General features: G+C 37.7%; 1 protein-coding gene and 1 long non-coding RNA gene across 5 annotated transcripts in view; one reads left to right on the top strand and one right to left on the bottom strand.

Annotated features, from left to right (window-relative positions):
- dacha (dachshund a) overlaps positions 1-18,326 on the bottom strand; it is a 186,496-nt gene that overhangs the window by 79,914 nt on the left and 88,256 nt on the right. The gene's annotated exons all lie outside the window — the stretch shown is intronic.
- The window catches only part of LOC129423433 (uncharacterized), a 215,608-nt gene that overhangs the window by 112,522 nt on the left and 84,760 nt on the right, over positions 1-18,326 (top strand). The window contains exon 3 of the long non-coding RNA XR_008637728.2: positions 17,105-17,253. This is a non-coding gene — a long non-coding RNA (uncharacterized lncRNA). The remainder of the gene's footprint in view (positions 1-17,104; positions 17,254-18,326) is intronic.

Raw genomic sequence — 18,326 nt, 5'->3', positions numbered from 1 at the left:
TTACTGTCCGATTTCAAGAACAGTAAACCGAGAAAGGACAAAAAGGTACTGGAAGGGGGGTGCAGGCAGACGGGGTGGAATACTGTATTTAATTCACCTTTGGAATTTCCGAACAGCGGAACAAGAGATGAGATGAGCGTCTGACAAAGGCACATGGCCAGCGGGCGAAACCAGATTCGGATGCTTTTCAGCATACGGCGGTGAGAAACAGAGAAAGAAATGGGGCGCGAAGGAAGTGGTAAATAAAAGCACAAATAAATACGGAGATTTCCGCATCGTGACCCTACAGTCAAACCTAATGGAGGACTTGTTTGGGTTATCAAACCAAATATTTGTCTATGGTAGGTAGCGCAATGTTATGTCAAAATGTAGGCAGTTTTATGAATCAAAGGAAAGACTCATTATTGCCGAAAACATCTTTTTTCTTAAAAGACTTTCTTATTTGAAGCAGTCATTCATTGAATCAAGTAGAGTGATTCTTGACTTACAGTATAGTACACATCCAGGCACTGTACAGTAGTGTCATTCCTAGTTGTGACCCACTTTTAAGCTTTTCAGTGTGTACTCATACTTGTTTACTGACCTGAGATCAGACCAGGCCGGGGTCGAGAGGTCTCCCTGCTCCTGAGTCAGCTCATGTGGGCCGATGTGAAAGAGTCCAATATAAGCAAGAGTCTGTAATTACTTTTAATGAAGTCAGATGCTGATGTGGATCTGGCATTATTGGAGCCCAAGAAAAATGACACACACACACACACACACACACACACATACAGCGTGGGAATTAGGGCATTGATGGACGTACCCGGGAGGCAGGCAGAGGACTGGGGAGGACAAAAGCAAGAACCAACAGAAAGACATAAAAGATATTCGGCTTTTGTTTGACTGAATTGTATGTTTGTGGACAGATGATACAGGGGAATGATTTTGGTCAATTGTACACATTTTATCATGCTGTCTTCATAATGACGCACATCTGAGACCGAGTACTGTACCTCTGACATTTACACTCGTGAGCCGGTGATGTTTGAACTGTTCAGAGAAAGTGAGCAGTGCTTTTAAGATGTTACATTTCAAAACCGCTGTGGCAGCTTCATTACCTGCCAGTTTCCTACTGCTGCAAAATTCGAAGTGCAAGTGGATAATATTAGCCCCAAAAGTATGCGTGGATGCACACTTTGAAAATCAGCTAAAATAGCACATCACATCACCTTTGGGATCCTATTTTCAACATCCTATGATTTAGGACTCACAGATTTTAATCTCATATACTATTTAGGACAGATAGTATGCGATTTGGGACACAGCCACTGATGAGAAATGGCTAATTTACTTTCTCTGTCACATACATGATGACAAATATGGCATGTTGGAAACACCGAACCTCATTGGTTCTTCTTGTGTGTCTCTGTCTAGTCGTCATATGTGTGCTTTGTTACGAGACACACAAGAAACAATGAAATTCTTAACAAACATATTGTTACACTTACACTTAAAAAAAAATAGTTGGTTCAACTTAAAAATAAAGTAAGTTACCTGGCTGCCTTACAATTAAAAATAAAATATTAGTGAAAATTAAATAAGATATTATTTAAATAAAAAAAGTGTAAAAACTGTGTCAATTAAGTTGAATTAACTCAAAATACACTGTAAAAAGTAGGATTAACCACAATGTTCTTAATATTAGTTAAAAAAAACATTTTTTAGGTGTTACATTTGAAAAAAAAATTAAGTTGATCCTACTTTTAACTTTTACAATGTATATTAACTCGCTAGAATCATTTGGGTTGATTTAATGATGGATGTATGTTCTTCTTGAAGCCATGTTGAGCCTTACATAAGATAATTTAATAAAAATATTTTATAGTCTGAGTTAAAATGAAGAAATAAAGTCATATACATCTGGGATGGCATATGGGTGAGTAAATTAAGAGAGAGTTTTGTTGAACTATTTTTTTTATTTTTGGTTGAACTGTTTATTAAATACGGTGATGCATCTAATTAGAAATCTGGATTTTATTAGAGCATCCAATCTAAGACAAACTGAGCCGTTTTCTTCTGCATAAAAGTGCTGACAAAACAGACATATTGGGCCATAACATTACCCCTCAGCACTTCTCATTTCCTCTACATTCCATTTAAAAACATTAATATAATCCCTCGTCGTAATTTCTGGGGCAATTAAAGGTAAAAGCGGCCAAATTTACCACCCACTATATACCGACACAGTTTAAAGTCTAATAGCGGAGGCTTTAATTGTTGTATTGTGTTTTCTGGCATTAATAGGTGCCGGGGTCCAAGCGGCCACTAGACACAGGTGTTAATTAGCCAATGCAGCACTGGCAGCTTGCAGTTTTATATTACATCAAGGTAAAATTACAGCGCGTTATTCTCCACTCAAACGGGAACAAGCCGTTAATTAACTCCCTGCTGTAGTAATCGCTTTGTTTTATTTATTTATTTATTCATTTAGATTATTTGTGCAAGCCTCACATCATGTTCCTTGTGCCGTGCTATGGAGACACTAAGGCTGCGTCTGAATCTGCATACTTCTGCCGTGCAATAAAAGTAATGCACTTTGCTGGGAATGTAGATAGATAAAAAAAACAACTGTAAATTTGAGTCGCCGACCTTTGGAAGTACAAAGGATGACAAACAATTTGCTTGGCGTGAACCGAAAATCAATACATGTACAGTATTGGATACATTGAGCTATTCCGCACAAGGTTGAAACTTTCTTGACTAGTAAGGAGTTGCTATAAATTATAAAAATGAAGTTGAATTAACTCATTTAAACTTTATTGTTTATCATTTATAGCAACTCCTCACTAGTCAAGAAAGTTTAAATTAATTGTAATTTGAAGCTGATTTAAATTTGATCACTTTTACATTTCAATCATTTCATGATGAAACACCCTCCTCTGTAACATGTTTCATGTAGATATAACAGTGGCCCATGATGCTTGTGTTAAAGGGACACTTCACTTTTATTGAAAATATACTCATTTTCCAGCTCCATTAGAGTTAAACATTTGATTTTTATAGTTTTGGAATCAATTCAGCTGATCTCCGGGTCTGGCGCTAGCACTTTTAACATAGCTTAGCATAATCTATTGAATCTGATTAGACCATTAGCATTGCGCTAAAAAAAACCCAAAGAGTTTCGATATTTTTCCTATTTAAAACTTGACTCTTCTGTAGTTACATTGTCTAATAAGACCGACAGAAAATTAAAAGTGCCTGAAAATAGTCCCCGAAAATAGTCCCCTACTATTAAAAGATATTAATGGGACTATTTTCGGCTGCTGCGATATATTATTGCGCCTCCTGCAGTCATGTTACAGCAGCAATGTCCTTGATTATTACGCCAGAATGAGAGTATAGTTCCTAGCCATATCTGCCTAGAAAATCACAACTGTTAATTTTCCATCGGTCTTAGTACACGATGTAACTACAGAAGATTCAAGTTTTAAATATCGAAAAATATCGAAACTCTTTGGTTATTTGTGAGTGCGATGCTAATGGTCTAATCAGATTCAATGGATAATGCTAAGCTATGCTAAAAGTGGACCCGGAGATCAGCTGAATGGATTCCAAAATGGTAAAAATGAAATGTTAACTCTAGGGGAGCTGGAAAATGAGCCTATTTTCAAAAAAAGTGAAGTGTCTCTTTAAGAGCAGGTCAGGTCAGATTTAGATTTATTGCAAAAGGTGAAAGCCTGGATACATTGTAAGGAAACAGCATACCTCTCTGGTGTACTACTTTTATACTATCTATCTGGCATGCATGTGAATTGGGACACAGTGTATACCTTTCTGTTTGCTGTTATGAGAGAGGGGTGGTCATCTGATACAATTTTAGGTGGTTGAATGTGCACTCTCTGTTACTAGACTTGCCTGAAGGTGATGTTTTATTCTGATCTGATGTCAGTGTTTCATTTTATTACTTCGGCTGATCACAGATCTGCGTTTGGGATTGTTTCTACCTGGAGGGTTAAGATGGAAAAACAGGCCTAAGAAACACTAAACTCTAACCCTACATATCCAGTTAATAGAAATTATGCTCGAGTATCATCAACAATGTCCTAATCTACAAAACCATTGTAAGGGCAATAAACACACTTGAACTAAATAACGCAGGTTTCTTTTTAAGATAAAACTTTCAAAGCGTTTCAAGTGGGCAGTGCTGCTGCAGCAGGATTTTGAAACACTCAGGATGAGATCTGTGATTGGACCGTAGGCGTCCTGATCTGTACGTGTCATCAACAGGCGCCCCAGAGGAGAGCGGGGTGGTGGGCGGCAGATGCAGCTTGGATTAATAACCTCTCATCCTGCAGTCAGACTTTTCACAAAACAAAATGTCTGCACACGGTTGTTATGATCCATCCTTAAATCGAATCATTCAGATTGCATGCACACAAGCTTTTGCCCACCGCATGGATAGAGATGCAGTATATTAATTTCTGGCCTTAATGTTGTCTCTTGCGCACACACACACAATCGCACGGCTATACTGTATACACACAAGTTGCAATCAGCAGTGATTTCGAGGCATCCCTTTAACCCCAGGAACTTGTTAATGTTTCATGGAAAGAGCCACTAGAGTCTTCACTGGCCGACGCTGAATCTCACGACTTAGCAGAAATAAATGGGCCAAGTGTTCAAAGAGTAACAAGGCACTGCTCACTGGGCAGAAAGTGAGTGGAGAGCACTTTTCCTACCGCTCTCTCTCTCTCTCTCTCTCTGATTTACATCGTTTTTATCTCAACTCATGTCTTACTGACACCCCGTCTGTCCAACAGCTAAAAGTCTTTTTTAAATGTATTTTTATATTAAATGACACATGCATTTCACAGTAACAGATTAATAGATTTCATAGCAATAGAGCATTATTTAGATTGTCACCTGAAAATTATCATTGTTAAACTGATGTATTTAAAAGAGTAACTAAACCCTAATCCAACTTTTTTTAGTTACTGATCTGTAAGAATGACGGTTTATTAGTGCTGTTCATTGATTTAATAAGTTTTTTGACATTTGGATAAAAAGTGTTTCAATACTGCAATATATGGTGTGAAAACGTCTGAGTGCTGCCCTCTTCAGGTTGAATGGTGGCTACTGCAGTTGAATTTTCCTATTGGATGTTGGGTCCAAAAAATGACTCGTGACGTAAGCAGGTTCAAGCTCACCACGCCCTTGTTACGATCTCACCACACACTTGATATGAGCTTTTTTCGTCCCCTCTATCTCCGTTGGGATCTGCCTACTTTTCTTGCATTTTTCAAATATTGCCAGTGGGTGGAGTCAGTCTCTGACCAGGGGTTTAGTTACGCTTTAAATCCTGGATAAAACGAAAATAATTTAATTTTCCTTAAAGGGGTGGTTCAATGGTATTTCATGCATTCTGACTTATTAACACAGTTAGAGTTGTGTCCTCATGCTAAACGTAGGCAAAGTGTCAAAAAAGCAGTTGGGCATGTTACAGAGTATTTCTGTGCCGAATGCACTTCGCCAGGGTTCAAGTTTCGGAAAGTTTTTTTGATTACGGGTCCAGCTGACGTTTCAGGGGTTTCTATACGTATCGCTTCTTTTTATGGGCACTTCCCCCGGAAAACCCCGCCCACCCGTTAATCAGCGGGAAACGTTAAAACTTGCAAACATCACATCACTCGACAGCTTTGTTTAATTTCAAATCTCAACAATGGCACAAATTAAGAAATGTGTTTTTGGATGTAAGGAGAAGAAAGTCAGCCTTATGGAAACAATGGATATAGTTTATTATCCGGAGTAGCAACAGAGTTTTGCGTGTGTGTTTGATGCGCTGGATTTTCCCAACCGGGTCACGAGTTGCATGCGGTACGTAAGACTTCTGTCTTATGTTGGAAATAGGCGCGTGCATATAATATAAATGACACAAACATGTAGTGAATCATAAGTTAAACAGATTTGTTGTATAGTTTTGCATGACTCGTACTCGCTCCTCCCGCGGTAGTAACTCCTCCTTCTTCATTTTTTCGTACGTTATCGGAAATAATCGGTAAAGCTTATCTTTCTTTTATAAATCTGATTAAACTAAAGACTCTTCGGAGATATAAAGGATGTAATACTACTCTATAGGTACTCCAGATTAACATCAGAAATGCAGAAAAAGCGTGTGTTATGTGAGCTTTAAAAAAATGTGTATTAAAATTGTAAAATATGACTTCAGATTTACTGTAAAACTCTTTCTATAATCTCATTTATATTCATGTCAGGCAAAACTTTATTCATTATTTGATTTGTTAATATTTTCCCACTTCTGCTGGCCTACATCAGCAGAAATGTTGTTTTAGAGGTTAATGTATTTTTTGATAAACAACTTTTGAACAGTAACGCGCTGATAATGTGCACAATAATTCACTCTGCAAATGTAGTTTTAATACAATTCATACCTCAGCATTGAAGCACTTAAAGGGATAGTTTACCCGAAAATCATTTATTCACCCTCAAGTTGTTACAAACCTGTAAAATGTCTTTGTTTTGCTGAGCACAAAGGAAGATATTTGTAATCAAACAGGAGCACTGTTCCCTTCCAATAAAATACTATGGAAGTCAATGGTGCTCGAAAAAGATTTGGTTACAAACATTGCTTCCTTTGTGTTCGGCAAAACAAATAAATTTATACAGGTCTGTAACAACATGTTGATAAGTAAAAGATGACATAATTTTCATTCATACTGTAGGTGAACTATCCCTTTAAAAGAATTAATAAAGTTCTTATACTAAGACATTATTATGACATATGACACATAAATAGTCACAAAGGTATAAAAGCAACAGTTTGCTTATATAGTCTCAGATAACTCCATTCGACCGATGTTCTATTTCATTGACCTCACATTAACCATGCTTGTGCGATCTGAACAGTTCGATAAGGACACAATAAAACTGCACAGAAAGAAACTCATTTCAAGGGTCACATTTTCCACCTGACAGCACAGGCTATTTCCAAGAAACAATCACTTCGACTTATATTAATAATAATGATGATCAAAGTTCACAGGACCATTCTGCTTATTCAAACAATCCGGTTTAGGGCAGTCTGGAGGGGTGATAATGTAAACCATGATCACGTCTATTAGTTTACAAACCTAATAAATTCATTTATTACTTTCACTCCCAACAGTCTGTTTCTTTACATAATACATTACATGACACATGACACGCTTTGATAACAGCCTTAAAGGGTTTCATGCAGAATGAACCGAATCTGACGGCGTAAAATGCTGTTACTGATGTTTAGATGAAGCAAATTGTGTGATAACTGTGAACGTGTTTGCTGTAAACCCTTGGGCATCGTACCTGGAAACATGCTCGCGAGCCACCAGCATTAAAAGCGTATCTTTCCCTCCCTGTTACGAGCATGTGCGTGTGTGTTGATCTAGATTAGTTAAGAGGCAGCCGCGGGCATCGTAGAAAAAAACGTTAAAAAGTGAAAATAAAAAGCTGCATCTGCACAACTCACTGCCTGGAAATTTACAATATTAGATACATGATTTGATTTTTTTAGTCTGAAGAAAAGGTAAGTGAAAAGTCATGACCTCTAAAAGTCTAAATAGAAATGGATGAATCAATGCAAGTCGCTGAGTCCGATCATTTTAAAAAACAGTTGCTCACACCCCCAACAAGCCTTTTAATTTTAATGTAGCACAAGTTATGCACTTTCGTGTCTTTGTAAGTACCGCTAATAAATGCAAATCTTTACTGTAAACAAGTAACCTGAACAAACCTGCAGAGTACACAAATAAATACACAACACGTACATCATTTAACAACAGTAAAGTGCTTGTTCTCGTAACGTCCCAAATTTAGGGCTATAGCGTTAATGGCCCGGTCTCGTTAATGTTGTTAATTGCAGAGGCGCAGAAGTATGACCTCCCTCACATTTCAAAGAAACATTGAAACAGGGCCATTAAAGAAAGACCACCCAATACTCTCTTCAGACCCCCGGGCATTTATTTTAAGCGAGACAGCAAACCGAGAGAGAACCCAGACGTCAACAAACAACGGTTTACCTTGAGTAGCATGTGTTCAACAAAACCTTGTGTGATGAAAAAAGAGTTGTTTACCTCGCTGTCTCCTTCTGGTTCTCTCTCTCTGGTCAGGCTTTTGATGGCGAAATCAAGAAAACAATTTTTTTCCTATAAATATGCATAAGTGAGGGCAATTACTTTGAAAAATGGGAATGTTTGTTGTGTTTGCCATTTGTTAAGCATCTACTGTACTTCATGGAAATGCATGAGGGTGTACTGATTATAATCAATAACTTCCTATAACACAAGTGTGTGGTTTTGATTTAAGAACAAAGATAGGAATAACATTTTCTCTAGAGTTTTCTCCTATACTGTTGGAGAAGAAAATATCTTGTATAGACGCTTTCATCGGCATCAACATTAAAGGAACACGCCGACTTTTTGGGACTTTAGCTTATTCACTTATTCTGCTAATCGCTCCACCTAAGTAGCAGCGCTTCGTCTTCTGAGAATATAGTTTCCAGTTTGTATATTATTAAAAGATGGCTGTCTCTCATGTGACCTTGTTATTTGTACACGCTGTGACTATACAACTCACAACATATAAATAGAAAAATGTTGGCATTATTTTGTCACTTACTGGGAGCAGTATGCTAGCTGGAGCCATTTACTTTCAGTCTTTGTGCTAAGCTAGGCTAGCGGTGGGCGTGTCAGACAGAGTTGTGGGACGCACAGAGATGAAAAGGGTATGTATGGACTTTTCTGACTCTGGGGGAGACGGTGAATGGGCTAGAGTCCCAAAAAGTTGGCGTGGTCCTTTAAAGGTGCAGTATGTAATTTTTAGAAGGATCTCTTGACAGAAATGCAAAAAATTATAAAAAACGATATTATCAGGTGTGTATAAAGACCTTTTATAATGAACCATTATGTTTTTATTACCTTAGAATGAGACATTTTTATCTACATATCGAGGGTCCCCTTACATGGAAGTCGCCATTTTGTGCCACCATGTTTTTACAGAAGCCCTTAACGGACAAACTTTTTTTACAAAGCTGTCTCCGAAGATGACATGTTTTTCTGGTGGTGGGTACCGTAGCTTCTCTATGCGTTTTAAATGCAATGGGTGAGCAGTTAACTGAGCCATTGGTTGCAATTCGCAACTTCACCACTAGATGCCACTAAAATGTACACACTGCACCTTTAACAAACGGCTTTCGTGGCCCAAACTCTCTCATGAATGTGCATCGTCTTTACCGGAAACTAGTTATTTTAGCTTGTTAAGTTTAAATATTGATATTTTCCCTACAAAATCGCATCGATTCCCCTCAAAAGACCTTTACTAACCCCCTGAAGCCATGTGGATTACTTCTGTGAAGGATGGATGCGCTAGAAATCAGAAGCACCATTTACTACCATTATAAAGCTTGAAACAGGACATTTTCTGATATAACTCAGATTGTGTTTGATAATCATATACATTTATTGATAGCTTGCGGGTGAGTAAATCATGGGGTCATTTTCATTTTTGGCTGAACTATCCCTTTAGGTTTGGGCCACAAAGTTGATACTTAAATTAAACGTACTGTAAGAATTATAAAAAGACTCCCAAATTATCTGCCAAATACTTTTAACCTCTGTGATTGTGTAGAAGTACAGATAGAGAGGTAGAGAAAGAGAGAGAGTGGGGGGCTTTAAGCCTGTCCAAATGAGTCTAATGTGATTGATGAGATCTCCCACCTCCTCCCAACCCTCCCCTGCCCGAGAATCCTCACTTCCGTCATGAGCCGAGTCGAGCAGCCCCTCCCACCGAAGGCAAGGTGCATCCAAGAGCCGAAACAATAGTGACAGGCGGGCCGGCCGGGGGTTTGCTCGTAGGATTAGCTCCAATAGCCATAATAAATGAAACAAGAGGACCCAAATGAAAACAGTTGGGCGCTGACTGGCGGTGGGGCTGATGGGAAGTGGCAGCTCTGCCGGCCCCCGGGCGCCGAATTAGTTTTGCCACTCGATAATTTGACTGATCCACTCCAGTGGCTGGAGAAAGCGAGAGAAAAAGGGGGCGAGTGAGGGATAAATAGAAAGGTGAATTTTTTGCAAAGCGAAAAGTACCTTTTTCACTAAGTGCGTTCCTTGGGCATCGAACACATGATCTTTGCACCGCAAACACAATGCTCTACCAATAAATTCGCACTGTTAAATACACTAAACATTGAGATCCTCTTTTCATTTACTGGCAATACCATTACAAGGAGATTTTAAAGCTGACATTTACTGCCATTGGTCCGTAACATGCCTTAACAGCTGTTTAAGCAATAGCCATCAATAGGTTAACTAGACCCAATATAGTCCGGCTATGAGTAATCCACTTCTAGCTAAAATAACCTTAAATTTGGTGTTTTTTTCTAAATGACTTGTGAGATGTATATTTCATTATGTAAGCAAAGTCAGCATTGATTACAATTTTTGGGATGTGGGTAGAAGTCTATTAAAATGACTGCAAATAGACTTACGTGGGTTCCCACCAGCCTCGTTTGAGGAGTCAAATCGCATCTAATTTGCTGCTTGAAAATTTTGAATGCATTCGCGGGTCTAAATCGAAGAAAAAGCAAGCATTTGACGCGCATCAGAGGCGAAATCCGCTTCTTGTGGGAGGGGCAAGTGCTTTGCGATTGTCTGTTTGCAAGATGGCTGATGTTGATCATGCATTCATCGAGAGAGTTACCGGTTTGTATTTGGTAACCTTACTTTAGGGGGAAAATTGTTTAAAAAACGTCGGGTCGATAAATGTCACGTGAATCAAAAGTGAAATGTGTATTTACAACTTACCAGGCTGCCCAATGTCCTCAGTGACACTCTTCCAAGCGAGGTCCTTTTTATTCCTGTCTCTATAGAAATAAGAACTTGTGTCGTATAGCTCCGGATGACTGCTCACGGACAATATCAAGCGTTCCTCCATGTTAAAGGAATAGTCTACTCATTTTCAATATTAAAATATGTTATTACCTTAACGAAGAATTGTTGATACATCCCTCTATCATCTGTGTGCGTGCACGTAAGCGCTGGAGCGCACTGCGACGCTTCGATAGCATTTAGCTTAGCCCCATTCATTCAATGGTACCATTTAGAGATAAAGTTAGAAGTGACCAAACACAGTTTTTCCTGTTTAAGACGAGTAGTTATACGAGCAAGTTTGGTGGTACAAAATAAAACGTATCGCTTTTCTAAGCGGATTTAAAAGAGGAACTATATTGTATGGCGTAATAGCACTTATGGGAGTACTTCGACTCGGCGCAGTAACACCCTCCCTCTCCCATTATGAGAGGGAGAAGGGGAGCGGACTTTTCAGGCAAGTCGAAGTACTCCCAAAAGTGCTATTACGCTATAACTAATTCTTAGTTAAGGTAATAACATATATTAATATTGAAAATGAGTAGACTATTCCTTTAAATGAGTGAGTCCGGGCGGGGCTGCCTTCAAAGCAGGCTCCTGATTGGTTAACGCGGTGCGAAAATCTGGCAAAGATCAAATTTTTTAACTGGGCCGTCATCCGCAAATTTGCGACAAACCCAAAATGCACAAAAAGCACCATTCACGCGCACCGCACCGTGCTAAATGCCTCATTAGCGCCGCGAGACCTCCAGACGTGCGTCAACGCGTCTTCACATTGACTTAACATTGAAATCACTCGCCTCTACCGCGACTGGTGTGAACGCAGCATTAGATTTTAGCCTAGACCTCTGGGCTTTGTTAGGACGGCTTTAGGCGTCTTTTATACGCGAAATTGCTTGCTGGGTAAAGCACAGACACTTAATTTCTAAGGACTGAAGAAGACTGAATTTTAAAGTACACTGTACTAATTTTCTGTAACTAAGTCCAGAAATGGTTGACTCCCTGGGTAGTACACAGTACAAATTGAGACGGACCCTAGATGTGGGTAGAGGTCAAATAAACACCCGTAATTTTGGACAGCGTTCCGCTGAGGGATTTTACATGTCTGAGGGTGACCAAATGGCAAAATGTGGCGACCCCAGCCGTCAAACAAAAGAGAAGAACAAACTGCCTACAGTGTCTTGATCGCCAGACCTCTCATTTACTTTTGTTTAATGAGATTTTTGCTTTGCATTCATTGTGAGATATTTGTCTATACGCTACATAATAAAAGTAAGAAAAGACAGGCTGCTACTAAAAAAAGAGCAAATCACGTATCTTACTAACAAAGTTGAAGAGTCTATGCAAAAAAGAGAAAAGAAAGAGGCTCTAGTCGCTCTTGAAGGCCAACCTTTGCATGACCTTTTCGAACGTTGAAAGCGTGTTTCACCACTTACTTATTAATTTAGACAAGGTCACCCTTTTATTCATTTTAATACCAGAATAACAGAGTCAGATCTTGAACTTTGATGATGAGTTGGAAAAAAGTGCAGATGGGAGCAAAGTGGAGGACAGTGTGTAGAAATTAGCGTGACTTTATTGATGGGCTATTGATGTTCGCTCTTTTTTCTTTGCTCTTTCTTACTGAGGAAAGGGGTGTCAGGCCGGCCCATACCTGCTAACCAGCAGCGTAAGCACTAAAATAGCCATTTGCATACTGCACTGTCAAAATTAATAAAGCTCGCTGTGGGACATCGAGAGTCTTGATGTTTTTTTTTCGAGTGTGTATCTATTATAATTCTGTATTAGGAGCGTACGTGCGCGTGTGTATGTGTGGTGATGCCCTTCACATGGAGAACAGGAACTATTTCTGGTAAGCACGAGCTCATTTAACTGCAGGTGGCCTGATGAGTAATTAACATGGACATATTATTCATACAACGTCTTGATGTTTTATTCTCTGCTTAATAACATTTTATTAGAGTACAAGTACAGTAATTAAAAATATTGTGTATACATGTATTCAGTGCTTGTATCGCTCACATTTGCTACATAAAATTTCATTTTTAAACTGTTTGTAACAATGTGTAAATAAAACATTTTTTAAGGATGAAGAAAAGAAACAAAATGGCTGATTAATTTACTTGTGTAATATATGAATATTATTGCGTATCAGTAAATATGACGTAATATTGATTGTGTTAACTTAAAAAAAAAAAAACGTGATTTTATGCTTCAAAAATGACTATATTTACTTCATCTGAGGTTTATTGCCCTTAAAGTTTTAACATCAAAAATGTATAGCCTCTGTTCAAGGAGGTAACAGGTCTACACTACAATAATTCATCTCGAGCTTTACTTGACTCAAATATGTTTTAAGACGACATAATTTATTTGGGATTAACAAATGTGTATCATTCCCCAGAACTAATCCCACTTTTGTAATCTCTGACACACACAGATCGGATAGCGTTAGCATAAGAGGTTTTGGCATACGAGCGTAGGACTGATCTTAAGGTGGGTCTTAATGTGTTGCCGGCGGCGCTGGCACACTCGAACAACACACATACGCTCAGACGTTCGTCCTGAACGTGAGTCATTGGCTCCAAACTGTCAATCAAATCCCCTTTGCTAATTAAGTGGCTAATTATAGCGCTAACGCTGCCGAGCGGCGCAGTGATAAGGAGGCCAGCGGCTGACAAACAGACAGATGAGTATCATATCGCTCAAACTCTGTAGGTAGACGTCTCAATAGCTATTAACTCTTCAATAAAGCCTCTTCAAAGTTTGAGGCGGTGTTTGCTAATGTGAGATCAGCTAATAATCTGCCGTTACAAAATTGAAGTAGGATAACATGATTGCAATGGTTGTTATCACTACTTTAAAGTTTTTATTGGATTTTCTTAACATTATCTAAAATTTACAGCTGCATTCATTCATTTTTGTTTTGCACAAAAAATATGGTGTTGGATAGAAACCACATGAAATCACAGTTGAAATTTTGGTTCCTGTAGTAAAACCATGATCCATTTGGAGGTTTTACCTGTAATAATAATGGGTTTACTGCATATAATCACATTTAAGATATGGCTGCTGAAGTTAAGTAAAATAATTTTTCTAATGCACTGTAGTTACTGGTTTTACCATATCGAGTTATTGAGTTTTCTGTGACTTATTTACATGTGATGTTTTTTCAAGTTGTGTACATTTTAGGACTTTTTATTTAAAAAACAAAAATGTTTCTGTCTACAAAGTCAAACCTGAACTTTGTATTTGTGTGAGCCAATCAGCACTTTTAATGCACACAAGTAGACCAAATAAGCTTTGTTTACTATGTCGCTGGAATAATATATGGGGAATATATAAAACAATGTTACACAACGTTTATAAAAATCTCATGATCGACTATTATATTGATGATCTGGTCAAAAACAGCAACCCAAATACCTGGCAATGTCATTATTTTTCGTTTATTTGTTTAATTTTTGTTCACAATAGTGAGCAGCGCTAGCTTTTAGCCACCAGCTAAAACTTAAAAACTTTAACTCCAGTAAAGGATGGATTTTTTTGGTCCATTTGCTTTTACGTCATTGTTGTACTACAAAAATGTTATTTTTTAACCTTCATCCATCCTGTGTACTTGTATTTATTAAACTTTATGAAACAACTTCTAAAATGTCCTAAAATGTCATCCATTGGAAACTCTAATATGTTGACTGAACTCATTTAATTGTGTAAGCTAGTTACCATATTTCAAGGGTAATGGATCTCCAAAACTTGTTTAAGTTAACTAAGCTTGTTGGTCATGTAGACTGAACTTCAATAGTTAAGGTCACCAAACAAAATGAAATATACCGTAAAACTTCAAATAATAGCCGAGTCCCAAATAGACGCCTGTCTCTTTTAGACGCCTGGTGTGACGACAGGTTTGGGTAAATAAACGCCTGTCTCAAATAAAGGCATAGTCTGTTTTTTAGTTTCGGGTTGTATTTAATCTTCTAAAACCCGTCAGATAGTCTGTTTAAGACAGTTCTATGGTGCAGATTGAACACGCTAAAGTTTTTTTTTGCTTACCGGTAGATGTCACGTGACAGACGCAGTCGTTCCTTTACTCATCACTATGACAACACAACAAGCTTTGTCGCCAGGATTGAGGTGATGATGACAGTAGCGAAGTGGCAATCGGGAGAGTCAGGACTTTTCCCCGTGGGCCGGTAGTGTTTTGGGGCCGCTGATAATAGCCGGGCTTTCAGTCTTTTGTCATGCATGCACTCCCGCCACACATTGTATTTCTCACGCGGAAACACTATTTATCATATTTAATATGCCGCAGCGCCTAAAATGTATCTGGCCGCACTGGTCTCTCTCTCTATCAAGCCCGTCTTCCCTAGAGATCTAGTCGAGCGAGCCAATACAAAAAAAGAAAGAGGCTACACAATAGCCAATCAGAAAATAGCACTGTTGTATCTGGGTAAGATTTCACGCAACAACCAATAAAAAAACATATCATTGTTTGCTTTATTTATACTGCCAATAATTTAAGACTGTTGTTATTACACGAACTAATTTGTTAAACACATTCAAATTAAAAATAAAACGTAATATGTGGTAACCTCCTGCTGTCAAGCTGGAACAATTAAATTAAAAGCCTGTCTCTTATAGACGCCTGTCTCTTTTAGACGCCTGGTGTGATGATAGGTTTGGGAAAATAAAAGCCCGGGCTATTATTTGAAGTTTTACGGTAAGAAATTCATCATTGACTTTGTGTCAATCAATGAATGAACTTAATTCTCCACAGAAACACATAAATCTTCATTATAATTGAGAGAAATACAACTTGAACAGGGTCCATGTATACCATAAAATATAACTTACAACAAAACAGCATAAATAATACTACAAAGAATTTAAAACTTGAAGAAATTGTATTGTTTATATATGTACATCCCATCAGTTGTTATTCTTTGAACAAGCGTAAAGAATTAAAACTTTTTTAGGCACAAAGGCTTATTTTGGGTATTATGGGTATTGCTTGTGACTTCTGTACTGATAATTTTTAGTTCATTGTACTTATTTTTTTTAGTTTAGGGGTTTTATACGTTAATAAGTCAAATTAATTTAATAAAGATTTTTAAGTTATGGATCCAAAATAAAAAATTTTAAGTAATGTTTAGTCATGATTACTTGACTTTTTTAAGTTCAAACAACTTTAGGGCTTTCAGTGTAAATTGTACAATATTAAGCCCTAAAGATAAGATACTAAAAGTAATTTTATGTTTTGAAACCAAATGGTTTGTGTGTTTTTATTTTGAAAATGATTGATTTAATGAATGTTTTGTATAATAGAACCCTATAATTCCAGGAAGGATTTTTTTTAAGAATTAGAAGGTCAATCGACCTCTTCCAAAAAAGCACACAAATTTTTTTTTGATATTGTTCATTTAAAATAGGCTATATTTAAGGTCTCTGTCTTTTCATCAGTTTTGGTATATAGGGACAAAAGGAGTATCTCAAAACTACTCAGAATGGAGATAGGACCTTATAAGTCTAAGATGATGATGTGGTTTTACTATTAAAACAATGTTATTGTATTAACTAGTACTGTAACCATTGAAAAAATAATCCGGAAATGTAGTTGGCATGGTAAAATTTTGCAGTTGGACAGTGTAAGCATGATGCAAAGCTATGATTTGATGTGCTTTGTGTGACAACATCTAAAAAGATGTCATCAAGACTGAATCAAAATGAATATTAATAAACTATCAGATCAATAAATAAATACAAATCCCCAGAAGCAGTCCAGTTTTTAAAGTGTGGTCCACATATTGGTGACTTTGTGTTTCTGTTCATATCGAGCCTTTTCATGCAGTTTACAGAACTTAAATTCATATTCAGCAAACGTCTCGTATCAGTAAGATGGGGAATACACAGCCTTCGCCACCTGTAGATGAAATTTGTCTATTGATGACAGAGAGCAAGCTTTTGGAAAAGAGAGGAAAACGTGTAAAACCCATTTCATCCTTTACCATTCACTCACTCGAGCTGAATAGATCAATGCAGAGAGCGAGCGCTGGGAACCCAGTAGAGATCAACCAGCCTTCTCTTTATCAGAAGTGCAATGGAAATAAGCACTTAAATCTCTCTCTCCTGTGCGCTCGCTAACTCTCGACGTCCCCGAGCCCGTGCGTGCTCTTGTAATTATGATGTCTTTGTTTTTTCCACAGGCTCTGCCTGCAATAATGAAGAGCTATTGAGACGTCTTCTGCCAGCATGTTTGAAGACAGGCAGATCACTCTGTGAAGCAAAAAAAAGCTTAGCCTTCATTAAATAGGGATTGAAGGCCACCCACCTATGCACCTGGGGGCTGATGGAGGTCTGTTTGTGTATGTGTGTGTGTGTTTTACAAGAGGACGCATTTCAGAAATGAGGTATAAGCAGGGGATGTGTAAGTGTGGTGCAATGAATGACAAAACATAATTCTGAAACTTTGTCAAAAATATTTCTCGTGGATTTCTTAAAGAAGTGTGTAATATCTGCAGCCTTGGGGTCAATATAGAGATTTGCTAAAATGTATCTTTTCAGACTTTAAGACGTTTCCTGAATACACCCTCTGTTTGATATTGGTGTCCCGAAACCCACAGTATTGGTTAAGCCAATCTAGATTAAGCGCATGATTGTCATGAGTTAATTTGTGATTAATCGCAACTTAATTGCACATTGTCTGTTCTAAATGTACCTTAATTTAACACTTTTCAAGTTTTTAATGTTTAAAAAGTTATTAGAGCGACACGACTCGAAAATAACTCGCACTGACTAACACATCTTCATGCACACAGGCACTCGACTCTGACATGGGCATGGACAAATATGGATGCTTTATGCAAATGTTTGTTTATTATTAGTGAAAAAGTCAGCAAAAACAAAATCATTTCATCCATATCTTAAAGTCACTGGTAAAACGAATAGATTTAGCATACATAAAGTCCAAATTAATATCAATATATATCAATACTTTCTTTTATTGTTTGATTGACATTGAGTCACAGATCTACTGTAATGCATAGATTAAATAATGTTACATATCAGATATTTTCCCCAACAGTTAATCAAACATTTACTTCAGACATAACAGATTATATCTGCGTGAATTCTTGTCAAAACACATATTTTTAAAACTTGTCTATGTGTGCATATATCGGAGTCGTGCGCCTGTGTGCATGAAGATGTGTCAGTCAGCGCGAGTCATTTTCGAGTCTTGTCGCTCTTAATTACTTTTTTAAACATCAATCAGGTACCGAACTTTATCTTTCTTAACAATTATTTTAACATCAAGCAAGTCCTGCACTTTATTTTCTAATGCCTGCATGTTTTAAAACCAAAACCAAAATCTCAGACACGCAAGTGGATGGACACGCATTTTTGTGTTCGTTTTATTAGTTGTTTTAG

This window comes from Misgurnus anguillicaudatus, chromosome 9 (assembly GCF_027580225.2).
Source record: "Misgurnus anguillicaudatus chromosome 9, ASM2758022v2, whole genome shotgun sequence".
Taxonomy (NCBI): domain Eukaryota; kingdom Metazoa; phylum Chordata; class Actinopteri; order Cypriniformes; family Cobitidae; genus Misgurnus; species Misgurnus anguillicaudatus.
This window is presented reverse-complemented; position numbering and strand designations above follow the sequence as displayed.